Here is a 12,526-nt window from a genome sequence, read left to right on the forward strand (position 1 = left end):
GATGGGAAGCTGAGTAATTCTCATCTTCAAGCATGTACCATCTTAGGAGGAAATACGACCTTGGTGTTATTCTTCAAGTGATCCGTGTTTGCTGATGAACTTTGGAAACCTACATGTTCTTTCTTTGGTTGGGTTTGGCAGAAAAATAGTTTCTGAATTATTCTGGAGGCAGAAATCTTTTGCTCCCTCCAAATACAAGTTTCTTTCCATTCCGAAGAGCATGAGTTAAGTGGATCCAATTGTTTAGTGAAGGTGCATCTGCAGCTTATGAGATCTTTCATCTTAACCTTGATGGTAGGAAACTTCTGTACCGTCATGGAGGGGACACAGCATGTTCCGAAGGAGCTCTGATCCAGGAGCCAGAACAACCTGGGTGCTGATTCTGGCTTTGCTGTTAATTAGGAGGGTGATCTTTGGCATCAGTGTTGATTTCCCCAGGGTCTCGGTTGTTTCATTTAGAAAAGGAGGACACTTGTGGCGATAAGTTTTTAGGTTCTTTTCAGCAAGAAAATTCCATGAGGCCTTTTTCACTGAGGAAACAAATCCCTGGCAAGCCCTTGTCTAATAATTACTGTTAGGTAACCCTCCTAAGGGTTTATGACTTTTCCAGTCTTCAGGTGGTACACATTTTTTTTCTTTCCTTGGGTTTATGATGGAGCAAAGGTAACAAACATGTCATTGATATGTATTGAGGTTTTAAACATTAATTTTTGCCTGAGTAGTAATGAGAAAATTAACTTTTGTGTTTCTTTTTTTGGGGGGTTATTGACCCGACCCCCTTTAAAGATTGATTTATTTGAGGGGGAGGAATGGGGAGGGGCAGAGGGAGGGAGATTCTTAAACAGACTCCGCACTGAGCACAGAGCCCCATGAGGGGCTCAATCCCATGGTCCTGACATCACGACTTGAGCTGAAACCAAGTCAGACGCTTAACTGACTGTGCCACCCAGGTGCCCCTAACTTTTGTGTTTTGTGTATATATATATTATATATATATATATATATACACACACACACACATACCCTTTCTACCGTGAGAATGAGAAATCAAGTCATTAACATAGGCAAATTAGAAGTGAGACTTTGGAGTTTTAGTATTATTTCTCCTGTCGTCCTCCAACCTCCAAGACTGATAAACCATGAAGATGGTGACAGAGGTCATATGACATCCACATTGGGTTCTTAAATAAAAGAAGGATAAAATCCCTGTCTTTTTTATGTAAAAAGTAGTATTTGTTCATCTTTTAGGTTTTAATGATTATTTCTCAGATATCTGCAAAAGCTGTGATAAAGTCTTTATGAAGAACAAAGGATGTTCTTCATAACAAAGGACAACAGAACACCAAAAACATAAAAATTGAAGATTCGGTGTTTATCCTGCCTTCTGAATACACGATGTGAAGCAACTGGGCATAGGGAACCCTGGTATGTTTTGATAAAATTCAAATATCAGGTCTTAGAAAGATCTATAAGTCTTTATTTTCATGAAACAAATAATCTGTTCTTCAATTTTAAAAAGGCGTATCAAGAAAATTGACCTCAAAGTTCAGATACAAAGTTTAGGTGTTAAGTCAAATCTCCAATTTCATTAGTCATGGAAAGTATGATGATCATATAATCAGAAAACAGTTCCTTCCTGTCCTCAGCTGAAAATGGAAAATAAAGTGCCTGTGTGTGATACAGGCTTAGAACAAAAGGCCAGGGTTGGGGGGAGGCAGGATCTAGCCCAGACACAGAGAGGCAATGACCAGGAAGGATCTGATAGCACATGGGTGATTTAGATTAAAGATGAATCTAGTAACCAGTGGGCATAGAGTTTTACAAAGCTATATGTAAGCAATATAAAAGTAAGTTTAAAAAAAAAAAAAGAGTAAGTTTCAAGCAAATGCTGAAATTAGGTTCTGCTGCAAATGACAGAAAACCCAAAGTAACAGTGGCTTAAACATGATTCAAATATTTTCTCTAAACAGTTGTGTGAAGGGTGCCCCAACCAACAGGAGCCCAGGTTCCTTCTACCTGGTTCCTCACATCCTCACCATGAAGCTTCACCTTATGAGCCAAGACAGCTCTTCAAGCCCCATCTAGGCAGCAAAACGAAAGAAGGGGGAAGAGAACAAGCTCCTCTATTTAATGATACTTCCCAGAAGTATGCTTACATCCTGTTGCCTAGAATTAAGTCACATAGTCACAACTAGATGCATGGGAGTTTGGGATTCTGGTGGAGGTTGGGTTTCTTGATTCTGGATACTTTGTGCTCAGTTAGAAATTGGGGTTCTATTGTTGCAGAAGAGTGCATCTCTGTGCCAGAGACTTTAACCTTACCAGATAGCAGTCTGGCCCTTGCCTTCCATTTCCGATAGGTTGTCAAGCTCCACGGGAGTGTGTAGACTGGGGACTGCCTTGTGACCAAGTCCATGTGATTTAAGGTCGTTTAGGATGGGGTCTTTGGATCATGAGGTAGTAGTTGAAGTTCAAGTGGGGCTTGGGACTGAGATCAGATATATGGGAAACCAGCACAAATACATGATGGAACCCCAACAGAACTCTGGTCCCAGAGCTTGGATGGGTTTCCCTGGATGGCAGCACTCTGTGTATGTTGCCAACTCATTGATGCCAAGGGAGTATGCTGCCCATGACTCCATAGGGAGAGGACAATGGAAGCTCCACTTTGGGTACTTTCCCGGACTCTGCCCTCTGTACTTCTTCCCTTGGCTCATTTTAATCTGTATCCTTTCGTTCTAATTAACTGTAACTATGGGTACAACAGCTTTTAGTGAGTTCTGTGAGACTCTCCAGTGAATGACTGAAACTGAGGATGGTTTGGGGAATCCCACAAACTTGTCATTGGTCTCAGAAGTGAGAGTGGTTTGATGCTACTTTCTTAGCACCCCAACCATTCCCTGATAATGGCGCAATGGGGCAAAAGGGCAGGGCTGCTTCTGGCCAGAGGCTCTACACAAGCCAGGCCTTACCTGCCTGGCCTGAAAATAAAGGTTCTAATATCTGAATAAACTTTAATTCAGTCAGGACATGCCAGCACACTGCAATGAAAGATATCTTCTATCGAAGAAGGGGAGACTGTTGGAAGAGAAAAGCAAGCCACCACAAAAGCAAACTTGTCCTTTCAGCCGTCCAAATACCCACACACCTGTCTTCCAACATGTAGTACTGACTCATACCTTTTGCACGAGCAACACCCCCAAAGTTCCATTCAGGCACATCCTTCAGCTCAAAAGGTGGCATCTTGGATGGTGTCCAGAGCTCTTCATCAGTGCAGAGGGGCTCCTTGTGGTCTGGAAACTCATGCACCTAAAGAAAAGTTCTGCTTCAAAATGAGCAATATACAATGGTTCAGTAGGAAAAATAGTTACAGCAAAAACCGCCATTTGGAAAGGGGAGTCATGGAGAACACCCAGCAGTCCTTGGCCCACAGCAGTGATCAAATCCTATGGGAACTGGAATGGCAAGGCCCCCCTTCTCTGGTAATAGAGTAAGTTATTTGGTCAGCCCATCTGAATACCTCTGGCTCTGGAACAATTCTTGCCCAATATCTTCCTGTCCCTGCCCTGTAGGAAGACTTCCTTGTCCCTTGTCTTTAAAAGCCCCATCAGAAGTGAGCACTGGAGGGTATTTGCTGCCTGGGAGCTGAACAGATATAGGGTCCCAGGAGTTGCTTTAGGGATTGGTCAGTCACCTGCAATTTGGGGCTAGTTTGCAGTTTCTTTATCAATATGATGAATATCCTCACAAACCTCTGGGTTTCTGATATGCTTGTTTCTGGTCTGTTCCACTTTAGGATGGCCAGATGTAGCAAATCCTAAGAAAACACAGGATTCCCAGTGAAGCCTGAATTTCAGATAACCAGTGAATGATACTTCGGAAGTAAAATATTTGAGACACCCTTACCCTAAAAAATTATTTGCTCTGCTCTCCTACCCACTTCTCTTCAATCTAATGACCACTGCCCTCAGACCATACGAAAGGGTGGGCTTGGTTAAGAAGATAACACTCATACACTGATGTTTGCCTCTGGACTGGCTCTCACCATCTATAGACAGAAAAACTGAGGTAGGAAGCTCTTTGTGAAACCATGAGGCCTCAGTAAAACTGCCTACCCAGGCTGCCTTTGCTTGGAGTGTAGGAGCTTGGGTTTTTTAATTCAGCAAGACTCCAGATTATCAGATTATGAGTCAAATTACATTGTAGACTCCAGACAGAGAGAGCTTCCTTAGCAGAACAAATTTTTCATTCTGTTTCCAGGCTGCCTGGCTTTTTCCCCCAAGCTCACCTCTCTTGGGGACTTTTTAGGAAGTGGCAGGAAGCAGCTGAATGTGCCCCAGATTCTGAAATTTTCCAGCCATTTTTTTCCTAATGCTCTGCCTTGGTCAGCAGGCAGTATGCTTTCTAAAGCAGCAATGGGAACATGCCACCCAATGTCTCATGGCCGTGTACTAAAGGTCATCATTTTTCCTACCTGCCTACTGAGTCTTTGGCATTCAGCTGCTTGATCAGTGTACCATCTTAGGTTTTGTTAGGACTGGAGTTGGCTGCGGGCGTCAGAAGTCACAAAATAATAGTCAGGTATATTAGTTTCTCATGTTACTGTAACAAATTGCCACAAACTTAGTGCCTTAAAACAATGCACATTTATTCTCTTATAGTTTAAGAGGTCCAACATTGGAAATGAGACTTCTGGAACTAAAGTCAAGGATCTGCAAAGCTGGTTGCTTCTGGAGGCTCCAGGGGAGAATCTGTTTCCTTGGCTTTTCTAGTTCCTCCAGGCCACTCATGCTCCTGGTTTATTATGTCCCTTCTTTCTATTTTCAAGGGAATCCTTCCAACCTTTGCTGCTAATGTCTCCTGTCTCTGACATTCCTACCTCCCTCTTACAAGCACCCTTTTATTGACCTGGGGCCAGGCCAGATCATCTCCTCTCTCAATGTTCTCAAATCATCTGCAAAATCCCTTTTGTAAGGTAACATATTCACAGTTTCCAGGGATTAGGATGTGAACATCCCTTTTGGGGGGAAGTAGGGAAGAAGTATTATTCTGTCTACTATAACAAAGAAGAAGTTTATTTTTCTCTCAAATAAATGGAGGTAGTCAGGGTCAGTATGGGGGAGGCAATGATCACGAAGAGCTCAGGCTCCTTCTACCTTATCCTGCTTCCATCCTCAGCAAGCAGCCTCCACCCCATGGTTCAAGAGGACTCCTCAAACTGTAGCCAGCACATCCAAATTCTAACAGGCAGGACAAGCAAGGGGAAAAAGAAGGACTTGCACCCTCTTTTCAAAGATACTTCCTGAGAGTTACACTCTTGCCTTCCATGAACATCCCTTTGTCCAGGACTTGGTCATAAGGCCACACCTAGTGATAAATGTGACTGAGAAATGTAGACATTATTCTGGACAGACCCATGCCCATCTAAAAAATAACGGGGTTTTGGGGCACCTGGTGGCTCAGTCAGTTAAGCATCTGACTCTTGGTTTCAGCTCAGGTCATGATCTCAGGGTCATGAGATTGAGCCCTCTGTCAAGCTCTGTGCTCAGCGGGGAGTCTCCTTGAGATTCTCTCTCTCCCTCTTCTTCTGCCCCTCCCCCTACCTCTCTCTAAAATAAAGAAACAAAATATTTTTTAAAATTGGGGTTTCTACTGTTACAAGGGAAAAAGAAGATATCTTTTGGGGGATATCTAGTAGTCCCTCCAGTGTTCCTGATTAAATTTCTAAGATTGTACGTACATTTTGGGTGGAAAATGAATTTAATTCACATGCAAGTGTGCTAAATTTCAGAAGGCAGATAGTTCTTACCTAACTGCTACTAGTCTCGTGCAGATCTTTGGAGTAATGTAGCAAGTTCTCTGTAGAGCAATGAGACCAATGTTCCCAAAGAACAAAAGAAAGAAAGAAAGAAAGAAAGAAAGAAAGAAAGAAAGAAAGAAAGAAAGAGAGAGACAGAGAGAGAGAGAGAGAGAGAAAGGAAGGAAGGGAGGGAGGGAGGGAGGGAGGGAGGGAGGGAGGAAGGGAAAGAAAGAAAAAAAAAAAGGAAAGGGAGAGAAACATTCATATAAACACCTTCCAGGGAAGAAGACCATGAAATGGAAGTTCGATGATTCCAGAAATAAACAAAGAAGTTTTTCCTCCAGAAGTTAGAGTGTACTGAATGATCTACCGATTACCAGTGAGTGGGTAATTTGAGTTCTTACTGAATGCGTGTGTGGTGGCTGGAGGAGGTGCATCTCAGAGTAGAAGCAAGGCACCAGGGCATGGAGAAGCAGAAATTGGGGATGCTTCCCTGCTCTGACCATAAGTTTCATGAAGGCCACACGGGCACACCTGTTGGGAATGGGATTTGGGTGAGACCCCATTAGGGATCCTGCCCCCTCATCTACAGGTAGAAGCCCTCTTGCTCTCCTAACTCACACCCCTTCAATAATCAAATCACATTGGGACTAGGCCCTGAGATGTCCTCTCTTGGCCCACTTCTTTCTTCCTACATTACTGCCATGATTATTGTCCAGTCACTATTATCTTTTGCTAAGATTTCTACAAATATTTCCTGAGATGTTTAGTGAGATGCTACTCTCCAATACAATTGCAGCCAGAAGGATCTTTCTTGAATGCAAAACTGATCATCTCATGTTATAGGTTGAATTGTGTCTCTGCAAAAAAGGTATGGTAGAGTCCTAACTCCCAGGACCTCAGAATGTGATCTTAGTTGGAGATAGGGTCTTTACAGAGGTGATCAAAGTAAGACAAGGTCTTTAGAGGCCCTACAATAGTGATTCTTCATGCTGCTGGAATTACTTACTCAGCCCTCTCTTCCTTTCTAGGCTGTACGCTACATGGAGGGAAAACATTTTCTGTTGTTCCCCAGTAAGTCCTCAGGATTTAGCATGATATATACTTGGCACCCAGTAAATAGATGTGGGACAACTGATCAAATGAATGAATGATGTATTTTCCATGTAAATTTTGTATTTCTATTTCCATTTTTACCCCAACTTTTATTTTAAAACTTTCAAACATAGAGTTAAGTTGAAAAAATTATAGAGTGAACAGACATCCATCAAACACCTAGATTCTAGAATTAACGCTTGGCTATGTTTGTTTTATCACACGCCTATCCATCCACCAATCTCTCTTATTTGATTATGAGTTTCAAATAATAGATGCCCCCAAGGTCCCTGGCAAACATGCCTGTTCAGTTTAGTAGATATCCCTAAGAGAGAAGACTACAAATACTACTGAAACCTATATCCTTAGTCCTTTGTGCTAATGCCATGATCATGTGGATTTATAACTAGAATTTAAAGGTGGAGTTCTGTAGAATTATCCAGTGTTTCCTTTATTCTAGATCCTTACCTATTTCCAGATTAGGTGTATATTTAAGATTAATATAGAAACTGCCTAGGTAAAGCAAGAAGAGCTCTGTGATGACAGAGAGGCTAAACCAATGGGTCCATAACTGAAAAGGACAGAGGACATCTCATCTGGAGGGTGCAGCCATTGTCCTGCTCAGCCAGGGTCAGAGAGGGTGAATCAAGTTGTGGAACTTCCTTCGGGGGCTGTGGTAGCACCTGATACCTCCTTACCACCCAGCCCACCTGGGATTCCAGGAAAACCCAGTAGTACACTCCTGCAGCTGATAACCGAGACATCATGGGGAGTGCACCACCATCATGTCTAAACCGTAATGAGCCCAATCCCTGACATGCTCCTAGGCATTCATGAGCAATGGCAGGAAACCAAGGCAATTTCCGTGATTTCCTCCCAGACATCATCTTGTTCTACTCTTTTCAGAGCTATTGGCTTTACTCCATAGTACACATTCTGGGGGGTTTGTTTTGCATAAGTTCTGGCTACTTTTAATTTAAAACCTTTTTTTTTTTTAAGTGGATTTACACTTTAGAGTTTTGGGTGACTCCTGTACACAAACTCTCAAGGCACGATGGCCCCTCGGGCTTTGTGGCAGGAAGTTTACAGGTGGCGCATGCAGTGTCTCCGTGGGAAATGATACGCCTCCTAACGGCAGATAAATAGAAAGGAAACAACACAACCCAGGAAAAGACCCGCGTGGCACCACATCTTCACTCTACTCAAGCTGAATTATCAGAAGGCTGTGAAAATGAAATGAATGTAAAAGATAAAATATGTGGTTTTAACAAGTGTCCCTTCCCACACTGCCTTTTTAATGCCTAAAGTGCTTATCATGAAGTAGTCATCGATTTGCCTATTGGAGAGAGATTTAAAATGTCTCCCCTATGAATGGTAAGGATCTCCCGTAAGGAAGAACATCCAGAAATGAGTAAATTAATCTTGTATATAATTTAAAACAACTCCGTCTTTGACTTCAGTTAGGAAAGCCAATATGTCCGTGGTTTTGAATTGGTTCCTGACTCTTGCAGTTGGAAGAATCTTGACTCCGCCTTTATGAATAAATTCCTCTTCCCTCTTTTAAAATTTAATGACAAATATATAAATATATACATATATATTTAACATTAATAGTAAAAACTTTAAAGATTTTGTTTATTTTTTTTTAAGTAATCTCTACGCCCAGCGTGGGGCTGGAACTCCCAACCCTGAGATCAAGAGTCTCTTGCTCCACCAACTGAGCCAGCCAGGTGCCCCTTAACTTTAATAGTAAATACTTTAAATTTGATGGTAAATAATTTTGAAATCATGCATATTTGTGAGAAGAGCAAAGAAAAACAAAAGGTACCTATGTACTAAATACCCCAGTACAGGCACTGTTGATAGTCCAGGGGCATTTGTTTCTCTGCTAGGTTTTCTGTGCTTTTTGTTTAAGTTAGAGACTTACGTTGCATGTGTTTTGTTTACTTGTTTGTTTGCCTGTTTTTCACAGCAGTAATCGTATAGATAAAATTCTGATTCCTTATAAACTTTGATTTTAACACAATCATTTTCTAATGTTAGAATATGATCTTCATAACTATGCGATTTAGTTTTGAAATCAACTTATGGAAGTATAATTTATACTATAATAAAATAAAACACATCTGGGACGCCTGAGTGGCTCAGTCAATTAAGCGTCTGACTCTTGGTTTCAGCTCAGGTCATGATCTCAGGGTTGTGAGTCGAGCTCCACATTTGGACTCCGAGCTCAGCTCAGAGTCTGCTTAAGACTCTCTCCCTTTGCTCCTCCACCCTGTTCTCTCTCTGACTCTCTCTCTCAAATAAATACATAAAATCTTTTAAAAAAATAAATAAGAAAAATAAAACACATCCACTGTGTGTATATATATATATATATATATACATAAATATACATAAAACATATATATACGTATATATAAATAAAACACATCCACTGTGTTTGTGTGTGTGTGTATATATATATATAGTTTTAAAACTATATATAGTTTTATGAATTTTAACACACGGATAACCTGTGTAAGTACCTCCCTAATCAAGACATGGATTTTTCTATCACCTTAAATGTACCCTCCTGACCCTTTGCAGCCAGCACACCACAGCGCGCCCCCCCGCCCCCAGCCATCTCTCAGACATCCACTCATCTGTTGTGCATTACAATTCATTAGTTTTGCCTACTTAGAACCTAAACTAAGTATACACTTTTTTATGGCCACCTTCTTTTGCTCACTGTATCTTTGGGACCCATCCATGCGGTTGTGTGTATCAGTAGCTTGTTCCTTTGTATTGATAAGTAGTGCTTTATTGTACGGACATACTACAATTTGTTTATCCATTCACCACTTGGTGAACATTTGGGTTGTTTCCAGTTTTTCTCGATTATAAATAATGCTTCTATGAACATGCAAGTAGAAGTCTTTGTGTGGACATATGTTTTCATTTTCTTGGGTCAACATTGGGAGTGAACATGCTGAGCCATTTATTAATTACACTGTCTTATTATGGGTTTTAAGAGGTTTTTTAAATATATTCTTATAACTGTACTTAGTTAGATATGTGTACTGCTAATATCTTCTCCCAATGTGTTGCTTGCCTTTTCGTTTTTTTAGTGGTGTATTTTGAATAGTAGAAGTATGATTTACCGGGCACCTGGGTGGCTCAGTTGGTTAAGCGACTGCCTTCGGCTCAGGTCATGATCCTGGAGTCCCAGGCCGAGTCCCGCATCGGGCTCCCTGCTCAGCTGGGGGTCTGCTTCTCCCTCTGACCCTCTTCCCTCTTGTGCTGTCTCTCATTCTCTCTCTCAAATAAATAAATAAAATCTTTAAAAAAAAAAAAAGAAGTATGATTTACCATTTTTTTTTTTTCACAATTCAGGATTTTTATGTTTAGTCTAAGACTTTTTTTGTCTACCTCAATGTCAGGAAGATTGTTTTCTATGTGTTCTTTCAGAAATTTTACCCTTTTAACATTTAGGTCTATGATCTATTCCAAGTTAATTTTTGTATATGGTGTGAGGTAAGGGTTGAGGTTAATTTTTTTTCAAATCAATTTTTCATCATTTTGCAAATATCTAGTTGTTCCGAAACCATATGTTGAAAAGGTTTCCCTTTCCCCATGAAAATTACCTTGGAATCTTTGTTGAAATTCATATGATTTTGTTGACTACATATGTATGAGTTTATTTCTGGGCTCTCTACTCTATCCCATTGATGTGTTTGTCTATCTTTAAGCCTTGACCATTGTTTCATTTTTATTTTTAATTTTTTTTGACCATTGTTTTATACTAGGTCTTAAAGTCAGGCAGTATAAATCCTCCAACTTTGTTCTTCTTTTTCAAAATTATATTTGCTATTTTGGTCCTTTGCGTTATCATATAAATTTTTTAATTAGTTTGTCCATTTTTAACAAAAAGCTGCTGGATCGTTGAATGAGATTGCATTGGGTGAAAGAATGGACATCTTAATAATATTGAGTCTTGTACTCCATCAATTTACAACTTATTTTATCTCTTTCAGCATAGCCATGTTTTTAGTGGCAGATAATATCTCACTGAATTGGAGTTATAGTTTACCAAACCATGCCCATTTTGTCAATTAGGTTGTTTCTACTTTTTTATTATTAATAATTTGCTGTGAATATCATGGTGCTTAAAGATTTTTTTTCAAATTTAAGGTTATTTTCTTGAGATAGATTTACAGCAGTTAAATTACTGGGTCATAGAACAGAAACATTTTACAGGCTTTGGTATACATTACCAATTTTTTTTCTCCTCTGTTCTCTACAGATTTATGGTATCTTTTACCAAATATTAAAATCTCATATACTAACAAATTGGAATCTGTTCTGAGCTACTCTGTCCAATTGATCTTATGCCAAAATGATGCTGTTTTAACTTTTTTAGCTTTACTATGTTTTATGACTAGTAGAGCTCTTTTCCCTACAATTAACTTTTTAGAAAGATATATCAATTCCTTATTTTTTTAAGAAAATTTTTCATTAAATTTCCTCATTAAAAATTACATTGAGAGGAATTAGTTAAGCCTAAAAATTAATTTTTAAGACTGGACATTTTTAAAAAATTAGATTTCCTCTTCAGAAATACTGTACATCTCTCCATTTTTCATATTTTATATTTCTTAATTCAGCCTTATAGTTTTATTCATGTAAGTCAAACATATATTGTATTTTATATTTTTATTGCTATTGAACATATAATCCTTATTTTCATTTTATTTTCTAACTGGTTACTGCTCTTACATAAAAATGCCTATTGATTTTTGTATATGTAGCTGTTTTAAAATCTACAGGCACAACACATAAATGGTCAAAATAGTAACAGTCTTAATTTCTTTGTAGATTAACCCAATTTAGCTCTCCAGCAACCATTTCTGCTGAGGGTGGGGGAAAAAAATCAATGTTACTATTTCGTTGGAACTCAGTTGATAGTGTATTACATTCTCTTTTCACATCCCCATTCTCCTTCTTGCCTTCTCCCTGAAATATTCTATCTAGGATGGGGAGAGGTGTATGGTTCAAAAATGCCACACGTCTTGGCCAATATCCCAGCTGGAACAGTTTGCAGTCCCATCCCGGCACAGGCAACACCATGCCAGGGGGTTTGTTAGAATAAGTCATTCTGACTCAACCTGCAACTCACTCTTGCAGGGTCTTCTAATCCTCTGCTCTTTCACTCAGGCTCTCTGCCTTTTTCTGTCCTTTTCTATAGCCTGGCCCATTCCCGTCCTCAACTGGGATGGTGACTCCAGATGACAGGCAGCCAGACCCTACCCCAAGATGTACTTCACTCTGTTCTCTTTTTGTGCCTTTTCCTCTAGATCAGACACATGTCATGTCTTTGGCAAAGTGCTCTTTATCACACATTTTGTGATCCAGGGCATAAATTTGATGGAGGGAAAGTTGGAGGGGCGGTGTCTACTAGGAATTACAGGGCATAAAAAAAATACCTCGGCTAATATTTCAACAATATTGTCTCCTTCTGTTATGGAATTCAAACATACAGAAGAGCACAGAGAATAGTATGATAAAGCTCCATGTCCCCATCACATTCAGCTTCAATAATTATCAACATCTTTCACCTATGGCCCTGCCCAACCACACCTCCTCTCTTCT

At 39.9% G+C, this 12,526-nt stretch overlaps 1 protein-coding gene across 1 annotated transcript in view; it reads right to left on the reverse strand.

Moving 5' to 3' along the window:
- The window catches only part of DYRK1A (dual specificity tyrosine phosphorylation regulated kinase 1A), a 236,629-nt gene that overhangs the window by 219,361 nt on the left and 4,742 nt on the right, over positions 1-12,526 (reverse strand). The window contains exon 2 of the mRNA XM_054504094.2: positions 3,180-3,309. The gene's annotated coding sequence lies outside the window, so the exon portion shown is untranslated. The remainder of the gene's footprint in view (positions 1-3,179; positions 3,310-12,526) is intronic.

This window comes from Mirounga angustirostris, unplaced genomic scaffold (genome assembly GCF_029215605.1).
Source record: "Mirounga angustirostris isolate CCGP_5_RB_7025 unplaced genomic scaffold, mMirAng1.0.hap1 SCAF_1, whole genome shotgun sequence".
Lineage (NCBI taxonomy): Eukaryota > Metazoa > Chordata > Mammalia > Carnivora > Phocidae > Mirounga > Mirounga angustirostris.